Raw genomic sequence first — 17,979 nt, forward strand, 5'->3', positions numbered from 1 at the left:
AGATAGTAATGCTTTCAAAGTAGCATATCACGAAGTCATCGTAATTTCTTTTACTTATAGAAATAACAAGGTAGATGAGATAAAGGGGCTGTCCACCTTTAGGGACATTTTTTTTACTTAATTGCATGTATTTGGAGTTAAAAATGATTTTTGCTATTGAGTTCTATTAAAAATTTTGCATGGTTTGCCTTCTATAGCCTTAGCGTTGTACTCTATTTATGGCTGTAGAATGAGTTAACTGGCAATCCATCAGTGATCTCATTCTGGCAGTCTTATGGGAGAGTTTGTCGATTTTTTCTCTGTATTTTTATGGGTGCCTCTCATCTGATTAATGCTCCCAGACCACATCAAAGTTTAACCCTAGAACGCATGACCATAAAAATCTACACTTTCACATACCTGGGGCCAAATGACCAACTGGAAATGACAAACAACTATATACCTGAGGAATACCTAGAGTTTCAAAATTCTAACTAAAGAAATCTTGCAGAAAATAGAAAACAACAGGGCGGGCCTGCGAGGCCCCAGGTATGTGTTCTAGGGTTAATGGGCAGGGGAAAAAAAGAGTCCACAAAAGCCAAACTGTGCAATATTTTTTTTTTTTTTACGAAACTTAATTGGAAAAATTATTTTAGCCACAAATACTTACATTTAAGTTTTAAAAAGCCATAGAGTGCCATAATTCATTCAAAGCAATAAATGCATTTTACCACATCAGTCAACACACAGAAGACAAAAATGGGAAATTTGGATCAGGTTGCAAACTATATTATGGGGTCTGAAAATGAAATAAGGATTGGATATTGAAAATAAGTGCAATGTTTCTAACTAAAGGTAACTGAAAACATGTGAAAATCATTTATTTTTCAAGTCACAGCCGTTGGAGAGGTAAAATCCATTTCCAATGTGAGTGGGAGTCAATGAATACACACAGCACCACCTAGTGGTAACAGTGATTGTGGGCAATTTTGAAAAATATACATGTAGTGCTGCATAGGAGCTGTGTACGCAAAACTGTAGGACAGTTTTATTCAATACTATTTGCAGAGTTGGTCCATATTTTTTCTTTTGAATTCACTGTAGCAATAAGGTTGCAAAGATGGAAATAGCCTTTAAGCTAATCTATTAAGAAAATTCTGTGCTCCCCTAATATACTCTCATTGAATCAGCCACTATGAATCCCAAAGTACAGTACTTCCAAACAATAAAGAATAAATGATGACACTTCTGATGATAACATTTTTGTGCAAATCTTATTGGTCAAAAGTTTAGCATCTTTGCTTTTTTGATCCCAGTTCTGGCCAACTCTGACAACTTTTTGAAAAGTGGGCAGAGAACAGCCAAAGGAGGCAATGCCAAGCACCGCGTGTCCAAGCTTTATAATTTAGTCCACAAAGTGGCATAAATTACAACACATATGTATGCTAGTCTCTGACTGGAGTATACTTCTTGCAGTAGCGCACATCTCTTAATGTATTTGGCGCATCTTACTCCAGACATCAGCCTTGATGAAACAGGTCCCAAATGTCTAGCACTATCCTAATAAGGGATTGGAAGTCACTAAATTGCATCCTCGTATCCCACAGCACTGGAAGAACTTGCCTCAATAGAGCTGCTTAGGATTTTGGCAATGCTGATTGTAGTAAGGTTTATGGAGGATAGCGATCACATCTTCAGTTTGCTTATATAGTTTGGTATTTTGCAATCATATTGTAGAACAATTAAGATTCAGATATCCAGAAAAAAAAGGGTTTAGGTAAGATGAATTATATGGTAAATCCACCATAAAGCCTCATTCAGCCGTCCAATTTTTTAACGTATAAGAAAATCGGACTGATTATTCTGATCAGACTCTGATGAGAGTTTAATCAGAGTGTGGTTCAAGTGCCATCCGATTCTCTCATACAAGAAGAACTTAAAAAAAAATAGTTCACCATCAAAGTGCGGTCTGATATTTTCACAAACACATTGACTTGCATTGCAGAATTTTATCCGGCCCTTGGATTAACATCGGAAATGTCTCCAATATTTTCTGCTGACCACTTGGTCCAAGGAAAAATATCGGACAAATGAAGGGCCCCATAAACTATGAAAGGTACGAGAGCTATCTGTGAAAAACATGGATATCATTCATACGCGAAAGTCAGATGTCTGAATGAGGTCTAAAACAAATTCTGAAGTCATTGGTATATATTCAAAGACAACATGTACTTGGATCCACCTAATTTACTTCTGAATATTCTGAGGATCTTAAAGGGAACCTGTTACCAGCTTTTCCCCCATATAACCTAAAGCCACCACCTTTCAGCCCTGTGTTACAGCATTCTAGGATGCTGTATATAAGTCTCCAAGCCTCCCTACAAAACAAAAAAAAAGAGCTTTTATTATACTCATCTACGGGGCGTTCCAGTCCGATGGGCGTCACAGGTCTTGGTCCGGCGCATCCTCTCTTCTTGCGATCGTCGTCCTCCTTCTCTGCTTCGTTTGGATGATGCATCCTAGGTCATCCGCATAGTGTTCCCCATTGCGCTCCTGCACAGGCATACTCCATTCTGCCCTGCTGAGGGCAGAGCAAAGCGCTGTAGTACAGATGTTCTGGCTCTCTATGGCCTTTCCCCGTGCATGTGAACTGCAGTACTTTGCTCTGCCCTCAGCAGAGCAGACAGGAGTATTCTTGTGCAGGAGCACAATGGCTACACATTGTGGATGACGTAGGATGCGTCATCCACACGATGCAGAAAAGGAGGACACTGGACCTAGAACAGCAACGCCCATTGGACCGGACAGCCCCATAGGTGAGTATTTTAAAAGGTAGTTTTTTTGTTTTTCAGGGCAGTTTGGAGACTTATATACAGCATTCCAGAATGCTGTAACACAGGGCTGAAAGGTGGTGACCGTAAGTTTTATGGGAAAAACATGGAGACAGGTTGCCTTTAAGGTAAGGGCCAAATTCACCTTAAAGGAATATAGGCTAAACCACCTGATTTTGTCGGGATTGGCCAACCCTCAGATATGTATTGGAGTCTTGCATCTTTCTCCCGACCAGTAAAATCAGTAGAAATAAGGATTAGGCAGTTGAAATTTCTATACTCGGTCCTTTTGGATTCAGAGGACAGAAGGCGCCTGGCAGTGGCTTTCTCCTCTCCAGATCCTTTTGTATTCAGGGGACAGAAGGCACCTGGGAGTGGCTTTCTCCTCTCCTGATCCTTTTGGATTCAGGTGACAGAAGGCGCCTGGCAGTGGCTTTCTCCTCTCCAGATCCTTTTGTATTCAGGGGACAGAAGGCACCTGGCAGTGGCTTTCTCCTCTCCTGATCTTTTTGGATTCAGGTGACAGAAGGCGCCTGGCAGTGGCTTCCTCCTCACCTGATCCTCTTGTATTCAGGGGACAGAAGGCACCTGGGAGTGGCTTTCTCCCTCCCTAATCCTTTTGTATTGAGGGGACAGAAGGCGCCTAGCAGTGGCTTTCTCCTCTCCAGATCCTTTTGTATTCAGGGGACAGAAGGCACCTGGCAGTGGCTTTCTCCTCTCCTGATCCTTTTGGATTCAGGTGACAGAAGGCGCCTGGCAGTGGCTTTCTCCTCTCCAGATCCTTTTGTATTCAGGCGACAGAAGACACCTGGCAGTGGCTTTCTCCTCTCCTGATCCTTTTGGATTCAGATGACAGAAGTCACCTGGCAGTGGCTTCCTCCTGTCCTGATCCTTTTGTATTCAGGGGACAGAAGGCACCTGGCAGTGGCTTTCTCCTCTCCTGATCCTTTTGGATTCAGGTGACAGAAGGCGCCTGGCAGTGGCTTCCTCCTCTCCTGATCCTCTTGTATTCAGGGGACAGAAGGCACCTGGGAGTGGCTTTCTCCCCCCGTAATCCTTTTGTATTCAGGGGACAGAAGGCGCCTGGCAGTGGCTTTCTCCTCTCCAGATCCTTTTGTATTCAGGGGACAGAAGGCACCTGGCAGTGGCTTTCTACTCTCCTGATCCTTTTGTATTCAGGGGACAGAAGGCGCCTGTCAGTGGCTTTCTCCTCTCCAGATCCTTTTGTATTCAGGGTACAGAAGGCACCTGGCAGTGGCTTTCTCCTCTCCTGATCCTTTTGGATTCAGATGACAGAAGGTGCATGGCAGTGGCTTCCTCCTCTCCTGATCATTTTGTATTCAGGGGACAGAAGGCACCTGGGAGTGGCTTTCTCCCTACCTAATCCTTTTGTATTCAGGGGACAGAAGTCGCCTGGCAGTGGCTTTCTCCTCTCCTGATCCTTTTGTATTCAGGGGACAGAAGGCGCCTGGCAGTGGCTTTCTCCTTTCCTGATCCTTTTGTATTCAGGGGACAGAAGGCACCTGGGAGTGGCTTTCTCCTCTCCAGATCCTTTTGTATTCAGGGGACAGAAGGCACCTTGCAGTGGCTTTCTCCTCTACCTATCCTTTTGTATTCATGGGACAGAACGAGTCTTGGCAGTGGCTTTCACCTCTCCTGATCATTTTGTACTGAGGGGACAGAAGGCGCCTGGCAGTGGCTTTCTCCTCTCCTTATCTTTTTGTATTCAGGGGACAGAAGACGCCTGGGAGTGGCTTTCTCCTCTACTGATCCTTTTGTATTCAGGGGACAGAAGCACCTCGGAGTAGCTTTCTCCTCTCCTGATCCTTTTGTATTCAGGGGACAGAAGGTCCCTGGCAGTGTTTTTTTCCTCTCTCCTAGATAAAAACACATAGCAGAGACAGTGCCCCTGTGTATATAATAGTCAGGAGAGATTACTGACGGCTGAATGATCGGCCAAGCTATCTTTCGCCTCACTGCTGCCTCTGCTCCCAGTGTACTCAGAACAATTATGCTGCTAATAATCCTCTATTCACTCATTCACCACTTGATGTTGTCAGTAAAGAGATTTTATTATCAGGACTAATGTCTACAAATATATTAAATAATTCATGGTAAATTGCAGAGGAGCTTACATTATCTCCTCAGTGACAATCAGGACATCAGAAGAAATAATGAAGAGCCTACCGGCCAACAGATGAAGCAATGAGAATGATGTGTTCCCACTGCTTCCAGCGAGCACGCTCTGTTCCCAGTGTAACATTACATTGCCTGTACTGGAGGCGAGTGCACTTATTAGAATTACTGAAGTCAGAGCGAACCGAATAAATATTGAAATCCTGCATTATGCTGTCACAGAGGGATCACAAACTTCCCAATCTATTACGGTCCTCAGGGGACAACATTTCATATAACTTGTGGTTGGGAAGAAATATGGAGTAATTGTTATTATGACTTTGACCCTAAGGTAGCACCAACAAATCTTGGCAGGGTACAATCAGTAGATCTCATTAAGGATTTTCCGATGGACATTCTGTTCCAGCTCTTTTACATCTTAATTTTCTTACATAAGTCAAAAAGACAACAATCATTGCTGGTGAGGTTATGTTAGTGTGGCGCCCCTGAGGGTTCGACCGCCACAGGGATGCTGCACTTCTCTAATGGAGTATGGTGTTCCTCCTCTGAGGTGAGGACAGTGTGCTAGTCGGGACCAAACCTTTTGCATCCAACACCACATTCCACCAGAGGGAGCTAGTATGCACTAGGTGCTGCTCCCCTGGTTACAGGGAGACTGGGGAACCAAGAGTTAGGGGAACCAGTTAGTGGGTGAGGGTGGAGGACTTACAAGTTAGTTACACTTTAGATTTCATATTTAATTCAAAGCCATCTTTGATCTTGGTCTTTTAGTCTTTTTCTGGTCCTTGTTAGTCTGTCTTTTAGTAGTCGTACTGTGCTGTCAGACTACTGTGTGTAATGTGACCTCCCACCAGTAGCGCAGATCCTGTGTGGGCCTGCACCGGCAAGGGACACAGCCCTCGTACCCTGGCCTTGGGATGAGAGGTAGGTTGTAGACGAGGAATGTCTCAACCCGGCCAAGGACCTGGATCAAGAAGGCCCGGAGCTTAAGAGTGTGGCTCCACAGCAAATGGATCCCAGGCAGGATGCAGACGGAGCGGTGTACGCCACCTGTCCTCGCCATGCTGATATATTCAGAGGGACTGCGGCTGCAAGAGGGGTACCGGCCCCCGACACCCGACCTTGCCACTCTACGTCCTGGACGGGAAAGCCCGGTTAGGCCCAGAGGATCCCACCGGGTATCGGACGGAGCGGAGCTGCCACCCGTACCCTTGTTCTGAGAGGAGCTCAGAGGGAGACCCGGCCTATTTGCACACACACGAACAGGAAAGGATTTGGTCTGTAGTTCAGGAACACTCTGGTGTAGGGTCCCGACTGAATGCTGGACTTACTTGGAGGTTGTCGGACCCCCGTCCCTGGTGACCGCAGGACTCGCGAGGAGCAGGGAGTCGCTTTCCTTTGCCAGCTACGTGAGTAAAGCCTTGGAAGTTCACCCCTATGGCCTCCGGACTGTTATTCCTGCGCCACACCGCACAACGCGGCGTCCATTCTTCCTCTACTACTGCCCCCCCTTCCTCATGTCCCTCTGCCCCGAGGCCTTGCTCCGCCTGTGAGGAGCAGTGAGAACTTAGGCCGCCATGACACCAGGCCTCGGCGGACTGCAGCGGCGCTGGTGACCCTTCACCAGGCACCACAGGTGGCGTAGTCGTTAAATAAGCCACTCAACCCGGATGAGCCCACAACATCTTCCTTTTCATGTGACGGCCCTGAGCACGGGTCGGGTCCGGGCCACGGCTGCACTACATCTCTTCATCTCAGGACCCGACACCAAGTCCCCCCATCACCCAGGGTAAACTCAAAAGGGGCTCTTTCGAGAATGAGGACGTAACATTAGTGTAAGAAAGATCGGTGCTCACATGGAGGCAGCAATGCAGGAAGACTTCAGCTTTGAAGCTTGCAGAATTGTGAATGCAGCTCTGGATCAATACAAGTTAAATGATACAATAAATTGCAAAGTTACTCAAGATGTACCTGGTGGATGAAGGTTTAAATACCTGACCATGAAAATGGTATCTATATAAATAAACACGTTGGAGATCTCATTCCAATGCCAGAAACATTAATATGGAGGTATGCCCTTATGTAGCTACACCCAAGCTACTCTTGTCTAATTTGCTATCTCTCAGACAACTCTCTTCTTGACCCTCTACAATCCGATTTCCGCTCTTTACACTCCACTGAAACTGCCCTCACTAAAGTCTCTAATGATCTACTAACAGCTAAATCTAATGGTCACTACTCCCTGCTGATCCTCCTGGATCTCTCTGCAGCATTTGACACTGTGGATCACCAGCTCCTCTTCACAATGCTCCACTCTATCGGGCTCAAGGACACTGTTCTATCCTGGTTCTCCTCCTACCTATCTGACCGCTCCTTCACTGTATCTTTTGCTGGCTCCTCTTCCTCCCCTTTTCCCCTTACTGTCGGGACTCCTCAAGGATCAGTCCTACACCCCCTCCTCTTGTTCTTATACACCACCCCTATTGGACAAACAATCAGTAGATTTGGTTTTCAGTACCATCTCTATGCTGATGACACCCAATTATGCACATCGTCTCCTGACCTCACCCCTGAATTATTAGAAAACACCAGTGATTGTCTTTCCGCCATCTCTAACATTATGTCCTCCCTCTATCTGAAACTGAACCCGTCAAAAACTGAACTTCTTGTGTTTCCTCTCTCCACTAACCTACCTATGCCCAATATTGCCATCTCCATGTGTGGCTCCACCATTACTCCACAGCAACAAGCCCACTGTCTCGGGGTCATACTTGATTCAGATCTTTCCTTCTCTCCCGAGTTCCAATCACTCACCCGTTTATGTCATCTCCACCTCAAAAACATTTCTAGAATTCGACCTTTTCTTACCTTTGACTCTGCAAAAACTCTTACTGTCGCTCTGATTCATTCTCGTCTAAACTACTGCAACTCTCTACTAATCGGTCTCCATCTTACTAAACTCCTCCCTCTCCAATCTGTCCTGAATGTGGCAGCCAGGATCATATTCCTCGCCAACCGCTACACCGATGCCTCCACCCTGTGCCAGTCGTTGCAGTGGTTACCCATCCGCTATAGAGTTCAATATAAACTCATCACCTTTACACACAAAGCGCTCCATGCTTCAGCACCGCCTTACATCTCCTCCCTCGTCTCAGTCTACCACCCTACCCGTGCCCTCCGTTCTGCTAATGACCTCACTTATCTAACTATCCCCCTTTTTTTTTTTCCATACAACACTTCCTTCCAAATCAGGACCCTCGTATCATCTGTTCACCCACTCCCATGTTCACATACTGGTTGGTGACTGGTTCATTTAGCATTATGTGATTACCCTATTTATTACATTGATGCTTGACAGTACAACACAAGCAATTGTTACCATCCATCTTTCGTGTCTCCCCCATTTCCTCATAGATTGTAAGCTTGTGAGCAGGGCCCTCTCTCAATCCTGGCATCTGTTGATTTATGTGATTTTTGTTATTCTGTAATTTCTTTTATTGTCTGTACAAGTCCCCTCTAAAATGTAAAGTGCTGCGGAATATGTTGGCTCTATAGAAATAAAAAAATATTATTATTATTATTATTATTATTAAACCCACAATGAAAATGCCAAGGCTCGTATACTACTGCCAATTTTTACCTATGGAGATTACATTGCTGTTTGCTTGACTTAGGTTGTGGCGACATGCGTCACTCCACAGCAATTCTCAGACAGGTTGCAGCACCAAAAACATTTGTGCAACTCAAAATTATTTTAGAGTTGAAATTTTGCTTAAAAAAACAGCCAAACTGCAGAAAAGTTGCATGCAAGTTGCAGTCGCATGGGGTTTGCACGGACGCCTATGGCAAGTGACAGAAAATCAAACACATTTGTAAATAATTGCAACTTTGTGTCTCAGTCAATTAGGTCATTCTTTTGCAATTGGATATCATGGATAACCATCGGATGTGATGTTGCAATCTGACTCGATCATCTTAATGTCGCTCGGCACAGGTTACCGTAGAGTAGGTTTGTCAGAACTGAATTAAAATTTAAGCAGGGGAATATGCATACAGTTCTCCCAATAAAGTCCTCATTCCAATAAACTGTATCTCATCACCGCTTTCTCTGTTGGGATCATATAGTCTAATGTTCCACAAAAAAAAATCACTGCAGTGGAGAGTACAGAGAGATGGAACAGTGACCCTGTCTTTCCTTCATATCTTGAGCCCAAAAAAAAAGGAAAAACCTTATAACGGATAAAAGGCAATGACTGATATCGTCTGTAAGGTTCTGGACCTAATATCATATTCGTCATGCCCAAGGACACATTCATGTCAGATTTTATATGATAATTGCCATAGCGAGAATGTGGAAATAAAACTCTTCTCATTTCCTCGCTAATGGACTGTGCGTATACAATGTGGGGTCATGCAAATAATACAGGACAGTTGTATAATGTATATTTGCGCTATATGAACGCCTCAACATTGAAATTGCAACACCAAGAAGGAAAAAGTCATGGAATTATGGAAATCAAAGGCTGCATAGATACTTTCATGATATGCAAATGATAAGAAAATGGACACATAATTTTCAAAACATTTAAATTTATTCAGTATCCATTATGAGCGCCACATGAAGAAATCCCCACACTTACAGTCTTGGCTGCTATCAATGAGGTTATAAATGGTCGTCTGAGGAATGTTCTGCCGGGCTAAATGCACTCAGGCAAATCATCAAGATCCGCTGCTGGCAGCTCCATTTGCAATTGCCGACCAATGAAGTCCCTGATGTGCTCGATCAGAAACAAGCCCAGAGACACTGGACCTCATAGGCTTCTTACAGTAGCACAAGCAACATGGCCTGGAGACTGGAGTTGTCATATTGCAAAAAGGCCAGTGTTCATGTAACAGAACAATGTGACATGGCTTCACAGAGACAATGTGCTGGCATCACTGGAACGGCGCCTGTCAATTCGTTGAGAATTAGGGGTGAGTGGACCTGTGTATATTCGGGTTCATCCAGTTTGAGCGAACTTTAGTCTAAAGTTTGCTTCAGGTACCAGAACTCTACCCGAACTTGAACCAGAACCCGAATCACATAGAAGTCAATAGGGACCTGAACTTTGGTACTGTCAAATGGTCGTAGTAAGGGCTAGAGGGCTGCCAAAGTCTCTCTCTCCTTTGCATCCGATCTCCGAACGCTAAAATAACCTTCCAAGAGAAGTCCATGCTCGGAGTTTAGCACAGGAGACTAGGTGTCTGGTACGAACCCCAAACTTTACAGTTCGTTTCACTCCTCTCTAATGAAAATGTGTTGTTTTTATTTTAATTGGGCACTATAGAATTTAAGAAAGGGATGACCAGTAATAAACCATTACCCATAATCTTCAATATGCAATTTAAAAAATTCCAAAAACTAATCAGACAATTTTTCTGATTTAAAAAAAATGATTTGTGTTTTGTGCGAACTTTTCTGTGCTTCTCCTGAGGAAGAAGTCAGATTGAGTTCGAAACGCTTTGAGAATAAACTGCATATCTTTTAAACATCAAGAATCCTGGAATTCTTTACAAGCAGCGCAGCATTATCCATCCTTTCAGTCAATTGTTTGAACTTTTTATTTTGGGCTTTCTTCCTGAAGTTCAGGAGTAGTGCAGCCTACAGCTTTTTAATGTACAAGTCAATGATCACTCGAAAATCCAGAATATTTAATAACACTGTAAGGTTCTTCTCTGTAAGGATACGTTCACATGAGACATATATGATTCCGAGATTTCTACAGTTGTTTCTGTAGCATATGCTTGGATCTCTGCAAACCCAGTTCAGATAAATGAGAAATAGATATTTCTACACCAGGAACTGTAAAAATATTAAAATTTGGTAGCGGAGTGCAGAGGGAGAGCAGAGGGTTTGTGAATAGAGATGAGCGAATTGATTCATAATGAAGCTAATTAATTACCAATTTCCCTTAAAAAATTTGGATTTGCCAGAATTCAAATGTCTTAGGATTCAATTCGCACAAATCTAGCAATAAGTTGGCTGCCATTTGTTGGACTCTTTATAGTGCTGAGGAGGAGTTAAAAAATAATAAAATCTTATATTCACCTTTCCGAGGCTTGTCCCTCACCAGTCCTGTCATTGCAGCTCTGTCCAAGGTCATCCATTTGCTCCCTCCGGTCACTCTTCCCATCTTCTGTCCAGTGGTCATAAGCGGAGCGGAACATGTCAATGATGGGTGTCTTGCCCCAATTGACTGTGGGACAATAAGAGTTATGCCTTTCATGACCAAGTGTGGCTTAGTGCTGGCAAATACTAAGAGAGAAGAGAGACCGGAGGGAGTGAGTGGAGGACCTGACGGGAGGCTTGCATCGGCAGGACAGCTAAAGGTCTAGGGTCTAGGAAAGGACAGCTGAGGGTCTAGGAAAGGAAATCGGGGAAATTGTTCCTTTCTGACAATTTTTTTTTTCCGAAGCAAATATATGACTACCGATTCGAGGGAATCAGCCCCAAAGGATTTTCAGGAAATTGTCTAATCTCTATTTGGAATATATTAATGACACATGACATAAAACATGGAGGTTCCAAAATTCCAAGAATACACCAGATTTGATCTCCCATCCATTTCAATAGAGTTTTTACATCTTTGCCGATGGCTTGGGATCAAAACTTCCTGATCTATGATCTATGACACGACCCTGATATGCACCAGTTTAATGACTTCTATTATTGCACCGTGAGGACACCGAAGCAATAAATTCCAAGACGGAAAACTCTGGATGACGGCAAGTAAAAAATAAATTAAACGTAGTTCTGCCTGCTAGGTGAGTATAGGAAAGTACACAGGCATTTAACTTACAGTGACAGCTCCTCCTGAATTACCGTCCAAACAAAGAAGAAGAACTCCAGAATTTATACGTGAGATATTATAATTAATTTCCTGCCAGAGAGAACGGAGAAAGATTTAGTCTTTATTAACTCAGAAAAATATCATTATAATAAACAAGACATTACTAGCAGACTACAGAGCGGAAAGCAGAAAATAAATCACCGGTAAATAAAATTCTCTCTAGTGCGGATCATCATTGCACTTACCATGGGGCATATGTCCTAACTTTCTTTGACCTCTTAAATGGCATATCTGTCTAGAGGATACATTGATTGTCCCATACTATGGTACCACTAAGAAAAATTGAGATACTGTGAAGTGAAAGCCTCTGTAGAAGGTGTAATGGTGACAAATATTGGTGGTCTCCAGACAGCTATATAAATGGATGATATAGGACCGCCAGCTTTAATGGACAGAAGCTACAAAAATAATCTTTAATTTCTACTGATCATCATGTAATGCTCCATTTCACCTGTGGGGGAGCTGCAGAGAAAATAAACACTTCCAGGCTATTCCAGTGAATAAAGCAAACCATTGTTGGTGGCAGTAACTGGATTCTGTGTGTTCTGCTTACCTTTCAGGAGACCCTGCTGAGAAAAAGGGATTAACCAAAATGGACAACCCCAATAAGAGTTGTTGGAAACTTTCAGAGGTGTTATATAATTACTAAGCCCCGATATAAGATCTGAAATACTGCCTCACCTACCATGTATTGCTTATAATATTGGAACCTTCCTATGTAGATAAGGGACCACCTAGCCCTGCTTACTACTATAAGTTTGTTACAATGTATAAATCTAGGCCGAAAAATGAAATCTCCTCCCTTTCTTGCCCTGAAAGCTGACAATATATTTGTCAATAATTTAGATTTTTCTAGTACAATTCCACTAAGCAAGCTAGAAAAAGAGTGGGGTTTATTAAAACTCCACAAAAAAATAGGCATTCCAGCTATTGGGGCTTGAATGTCACGTTTGTGGCACTGAAGTGTCGACAAAAGTCTATGCTCTGTTAGCAGGACTGGGTATTTCTGTTCTGATGGGACAACTTTTTCAAGGTGGCTATCGGGGCATATGACATTGTAGCCACTTCTGCTATCGGGGCTAACAAGGATTGAGCATGTTAAATTTTGACCTGCCCCATCCTTTGATTTCTGTTAGATAGCTGGTAGCAGAGGTGATTGGCGGCCACTTATTACTCTAGCTGTTGTAATAAATATGCATTCTCAGTCAATTACAGCATGTATGTTTGTTGAGAGGGTTCGGCCATTTAAAGTATATAACTGGATTTACCGTAGGACAATATCATACGATTAGAGATGAACAAATTTTCCAAAAATCCTTTCAGGTAAATTTGCTGAAATTAACCAGCAGATTCAATTTGGAAACGTATAATTCCTTCCAAATCGAATCTGCCCGAAAAGACATGTATATCACAGTGCCAGTAATATCACAGTGCCAGTAAAGGGTTAAAAACGTAATAAATGATTATATTCACCGGTCCTTCCACAGCAGCTTTCCGCCTGGTCCTCCGCTCATTTCGGGACTTTGGTATTATGTTTTGTATCTTCTGTTGCTGATTAGCTCTCACGGTTTGTCCATGTGGGGTGCGAGGCGCCTCATAATATTTGTCGCCCCAAAAAAGTCATGAGGCGTAGTCAATGTCGAAAGATCACAGACAGAAGACCGAAGATGAGAAGACCAAGCAGAAGACCGGATGGATATGTGTCACCCTGGCCTGGATGCCACAAATGTATAATAAAGCTGTGTCTGAGAGCAAGGGGGAGGTTCTCTGGTCAAGGACCATTAGCATGCAGTACCTCCTGTCCCAGGCCAGTAGGGGGAGCAGGCTGCCCCTATAAAAACTGGAACTGGGGGCAGGGTTAGTGGAGAACTGGACAACCTGTCTCTGGATTGAGAGGTGTCCCAGAGCAGGGACAGACAGTTGTGTTGCAGCCTAAGAGGCTGTGTGGCAGTAGGAGAGCCACGAGCCAGGGACAAGAGGCGAAGCAAGCCTGTCCTGGCAGATAGAGAAGCTAATCTATCGGGCTTTGGTGTCCGAGGCTGTTAGGATTCCAAGTCCTACAGCAAATCACCAGTCCACAGGGGACTGTATGTCCTTTGGCCTAAGAAGCCCGGAGGTTCCGCCACAGCAGAAGGGACCGGTGAAGCCGCACCAGGCCAAGAGTAAAAAGGGACCCAAGTCGCCAGCCATACAGGCGAGAAGACACGGTGAGCTCAGGAACGTGGGCTATTACACCACGAGGAGGGAAATAGCCAGAGAGAGCGCAGAGAGCACGGTAGGCCTACACCCTCACCCTGATCAGGGCCAGCTTCCCACTTGTTCTCAGACATCCAGGCCCCCTCCTAGCCGGGCCTGTTTATGGGTCGGTTCACCTGTTCCAATAAAGACCATGAACTGTTTAAGAGGCCTCCATTTCCTGGCTATTGCTGTCGGAATCATCCCCTCCATCATCCATTATATACTGCCCTGGGGCCATACTCCTCCCGTGGGGAGTTGTACTATTCAGCGCTGCACATTTACATCTGCCCAGCGGTCTGCACTGCAGCAGCGGTTAACCCTGACCGCAATCCACGGGTGGCGTAGTCGGACATTGCAAAACACATAGTAGACTACCACTGGTCTGACCACACTGAGCCACGGACCGGGTTGCCACTACTACCCCCATTATTGCCCTGTTGCCCAGATCCGAGTGCCCCACGGCCCAGGGGGCGAGTCAGCTTTGGCGTAGTCGGCAGGATTGTGACCAACCCGCCACAAACGGGTATTACGCGCCTGAAAAAGACTGTACACGTACCTTAAAAAGAGGTTTCCCGCCATCCGGAGCCGTTTCCCGCCATTTTCAGCCGTCTCCCGCCATCTTCAGCAGCTTCACGCCATCTTCAGCTGTTTTCCCGCCATCGGACGCCATCTGCAGGAAGAAGAGGGGCGTGGACGTCCAAACCGCACGAGACCCGAAGCTCCGCCCTACACACCGACACTGCGCAAGGTCCTGGAAGGGAGAGAGAGCGACGCTGACGTCACCAGGACGCGACGCAAGGTCCTCGTCCGGAGCAGCACCAGCGGAGCCGCGGCCTACAGAAGAGGATCGTCGGAAGGTAGGCCACGCTTAACTAGGGGGGAGGAAGATGTCGGACACGGAGGTGCCCACTACCACCAGCGCAGCTGCAGCAGCGGTGAAGCCATTCTCCCTGCTTTACATTCCTGGAGCGGCCTGGCTGCCCAAGTATTCAGGGGAGCCCCATGCACTAACTGACTTTAAGGAAAGGCTGTACAGTTTACCCCCTGACAGAGGAACAGAAGATTAGCATACTGACAGGGCAGTTAACTGGCGCAGCCCAGCGGGAGGTAAAGTCATGGCCCGCTGAGGAGAAAAGGACTGTAAAGGACATTCTGGCCCGGCTGCGGGGTACCTTTGATACACGTACCTCCGCTGAAATTAAAATGTGGTTCTACGGATGTAAGCAGCAGGCACAGGACAGCATCAGAGACTATGCCCTAAATTTGCAGGAAGCCTTGAGAGCCATCAAACAAGCTGACCCTGGCAGCGTGCAGGATACGGATAAGCTACTAGCAGAACAGTTCATAGAAGGTCTGCTGTCTAGCGCCCACAGGACCCAGCTGCGCCTCATGTTCTTTCAGAACCCTGATCTGACCTTTGCCCAATTCAAGGACAGGGCCATAAGGGTGCTCCGTGAACCCGCTACAAGTGGCGCTATAAACCCCCGGCGCCCTGCTCTCACCTATCTCCAGGAGGCAGCGCCCTCTTCTATGGACTCTGTGGGGGCCGATGCACAGGCCCTGAACCAAGCCCCGTTGAAAGATCGGCACCACCAAGTCCAGGAGCTGACCAGGAGCGTCGCGGCGTTGACCAGGACCGTCCAGGTGTTGCAAGTGGACCCGTCAAGACCCATCGAGTTGGCTTCAAGTCCGGAGGATGTCCCGTGGCGTCGACAGAGGAGGACCCCGTCGTTCCGAGGGAGGCCCACAGACCGCTACGCGAAGGATGGACAGCCCATTTGCCGTCGATGCAACCAGCCCGGACACATTTCCAGGTACTGTAATTTAAACGGGTCCAACCTGGGGCAGAGGGCCAACCCCCAGGCATAAGATCACCAGGCTCTTACAATTGGCGTAATAAGTACGTTGGGGGGCGCCCGGTTTTACCCGTGGTGCTGGACGGTATCCCCATGAGCGCCTTGCTGGATACCGGGTCGCAAGTAACTACTATCCCTTATGTACTTTTTAAGCAGTATTGGACTGATGCTGATATAACACGGTATCCAGACAGTGACTTGAGCATCATCGCCAGTAATGGCTTGCCCGTGCCGCAGATGGGGTTCAAGGAGATGACCATTAAGATTGGTAAAGTTGAACTGCCGACACAGGGAGTGATTATTGTAGACATTGACCGTCGTGAAAGTCACCCTAAAATAACTGTGGGTACTAACGTGATTGAAAATTGTCTTTCAGAGGTAATTGTAATTCTACAACAGGTGGCAGTGAATGCTAGTTCCAGCCAACAGAGAGTCCTCAACAAAGAGATAAAAGCCCTGATGAGACGGCAGCAGGTAGAACTGTCTGGTGGTGAGATCGGCAGCGTAAGAATGAGTGACCCATTCCCCATTTCCATGCCTCCCAAAAGTGAAATGATGATCTGGTGTCGGACTGCAATCGGGTTGAGAGGCAGAGACTACCAAGCCATGGTAGAACCCGTGTACTCAGACAGCAGGCCCACCATTTTGACAGCCCAGGGGGTGGTTGATGTCCGTCATGGGAGGGTGCCCGTCCGCATTCTCAACATTGGAGAGAGGGAGGTACACTTACCCAGGTACGCTACATTTGCCAAACTGTTTGCTGTCGAACACAAAGCTATCAGGGCCGTGGAGCCTTTGCCTCCATCTCCACAGGCGGAGGGTAATGGCTCCCAGAAACAAAAGGAGGACTGGTGCCAGAAACTCCATGTGGGTGCTGACTCCACTCCCCTGCACCAAAAACAAGGAGTCTACTGGGTGGTTCAGGAGTACGAGAGAATCTTTAGTAAGCACCCGCTGGAGTTCGGCAGAGTGAAAGGGGTAGAACACCACATCCCCACGGGGAGCCACCCACCAATAAAAGAGAGACACAGGCCTGTACCCCCTGCACACTATCAGAACGCAAAGGGCATGCTGAGAGAAATTAAAGAAGCCGGGGTCATTAGAGATAGCTGTAGCCCCTGGGCATCCCCCTTGGTTCTGGTAAAAAAGAAAGACGGCACCATGAGAATGTGCGTGGACTATAGACAAATCAACCGTATCACCCACAAAGACGCATATCCGCTGCCTAGAATAGAGGAGTCTTTAGCCGCACTAAAATCAGCTAACTTCTTTTCTACTTTGGACATTACTAGCGGGTACTGGCAGGTTCCTGTGGCAGAGGCTGACAAGGAGAAGACCGCCTTCACCACCCCGATGGGACTGAGCGAGTTCAACTGTATGCCCTTCCAGAGGCTGATGGAATGCTGTCTAGGGCACCGAAACTTCGAGACGGTCCTACTTTACCTGGACGACGTGATCGTCTATTCGAAGACATACGAGGACCATCTAAAACACCTGGCAGAGGTGTTCGAAGCCCTGGCAGGCTATTGCCTGAAGGTGAAACCATCAAAGTGTCACCTGTTGAAACCGAAGGTCCAGTACCTAGGGCACGTGGTAAGTGCAGAAGGAGTAGCCCCCGACTCTGACAAGGTCACAGTAATCAAGAGCTGGCCAAGCCCCTCAAACATCAAAGAAGTGAGGCAGTTTCTCGGATTTGTAGGCTACTACCGAAGGTTCATCCCCGGGTTCACTAAGATGGCAGCCCCTATGCAGGACCTCCTGATAGGACAGTCTAAGTCCAGAAGCCAAAAGCCACCCTTCAAGTGGGACAAGCCGGAAGAGGAGTCCTTCCGCCAGTTGAAGATGGCCCTCACAGGGGATGAGATCCTGGCCTACCCAGATTATGGCCAGCCTTTTATTCTCCACACAGACGCCAGTAATGTCGCAAAACCAACAGGGCAAAGAAAGGGTGATCACATATGCCAGCCGGAAGCTGAGGCCCACTGAAAGGAACCCGGAGAATTACAGCTCCTTTAAGCTAGAATTCTTGGCAGTGGTGTGGGCCGTCAC

This window comes from Phyllobates terribilis, unplaced genomic scaffold (genome assembly GCF_046119375.1).
Source record: "Phyllobates terribilis strain yellow unplaced genomic scaffold, ASM4611937v1 Scaffold_5__5_contigs__length_657084704, whole genome shotgun sequence".
Classification (NCBI taxonomy): Eukaryota; Metazoa; Chordata; class Amphibia; order Anura; family Dendrobatidae; genus Phyllobates; species Phyllobates terribilis.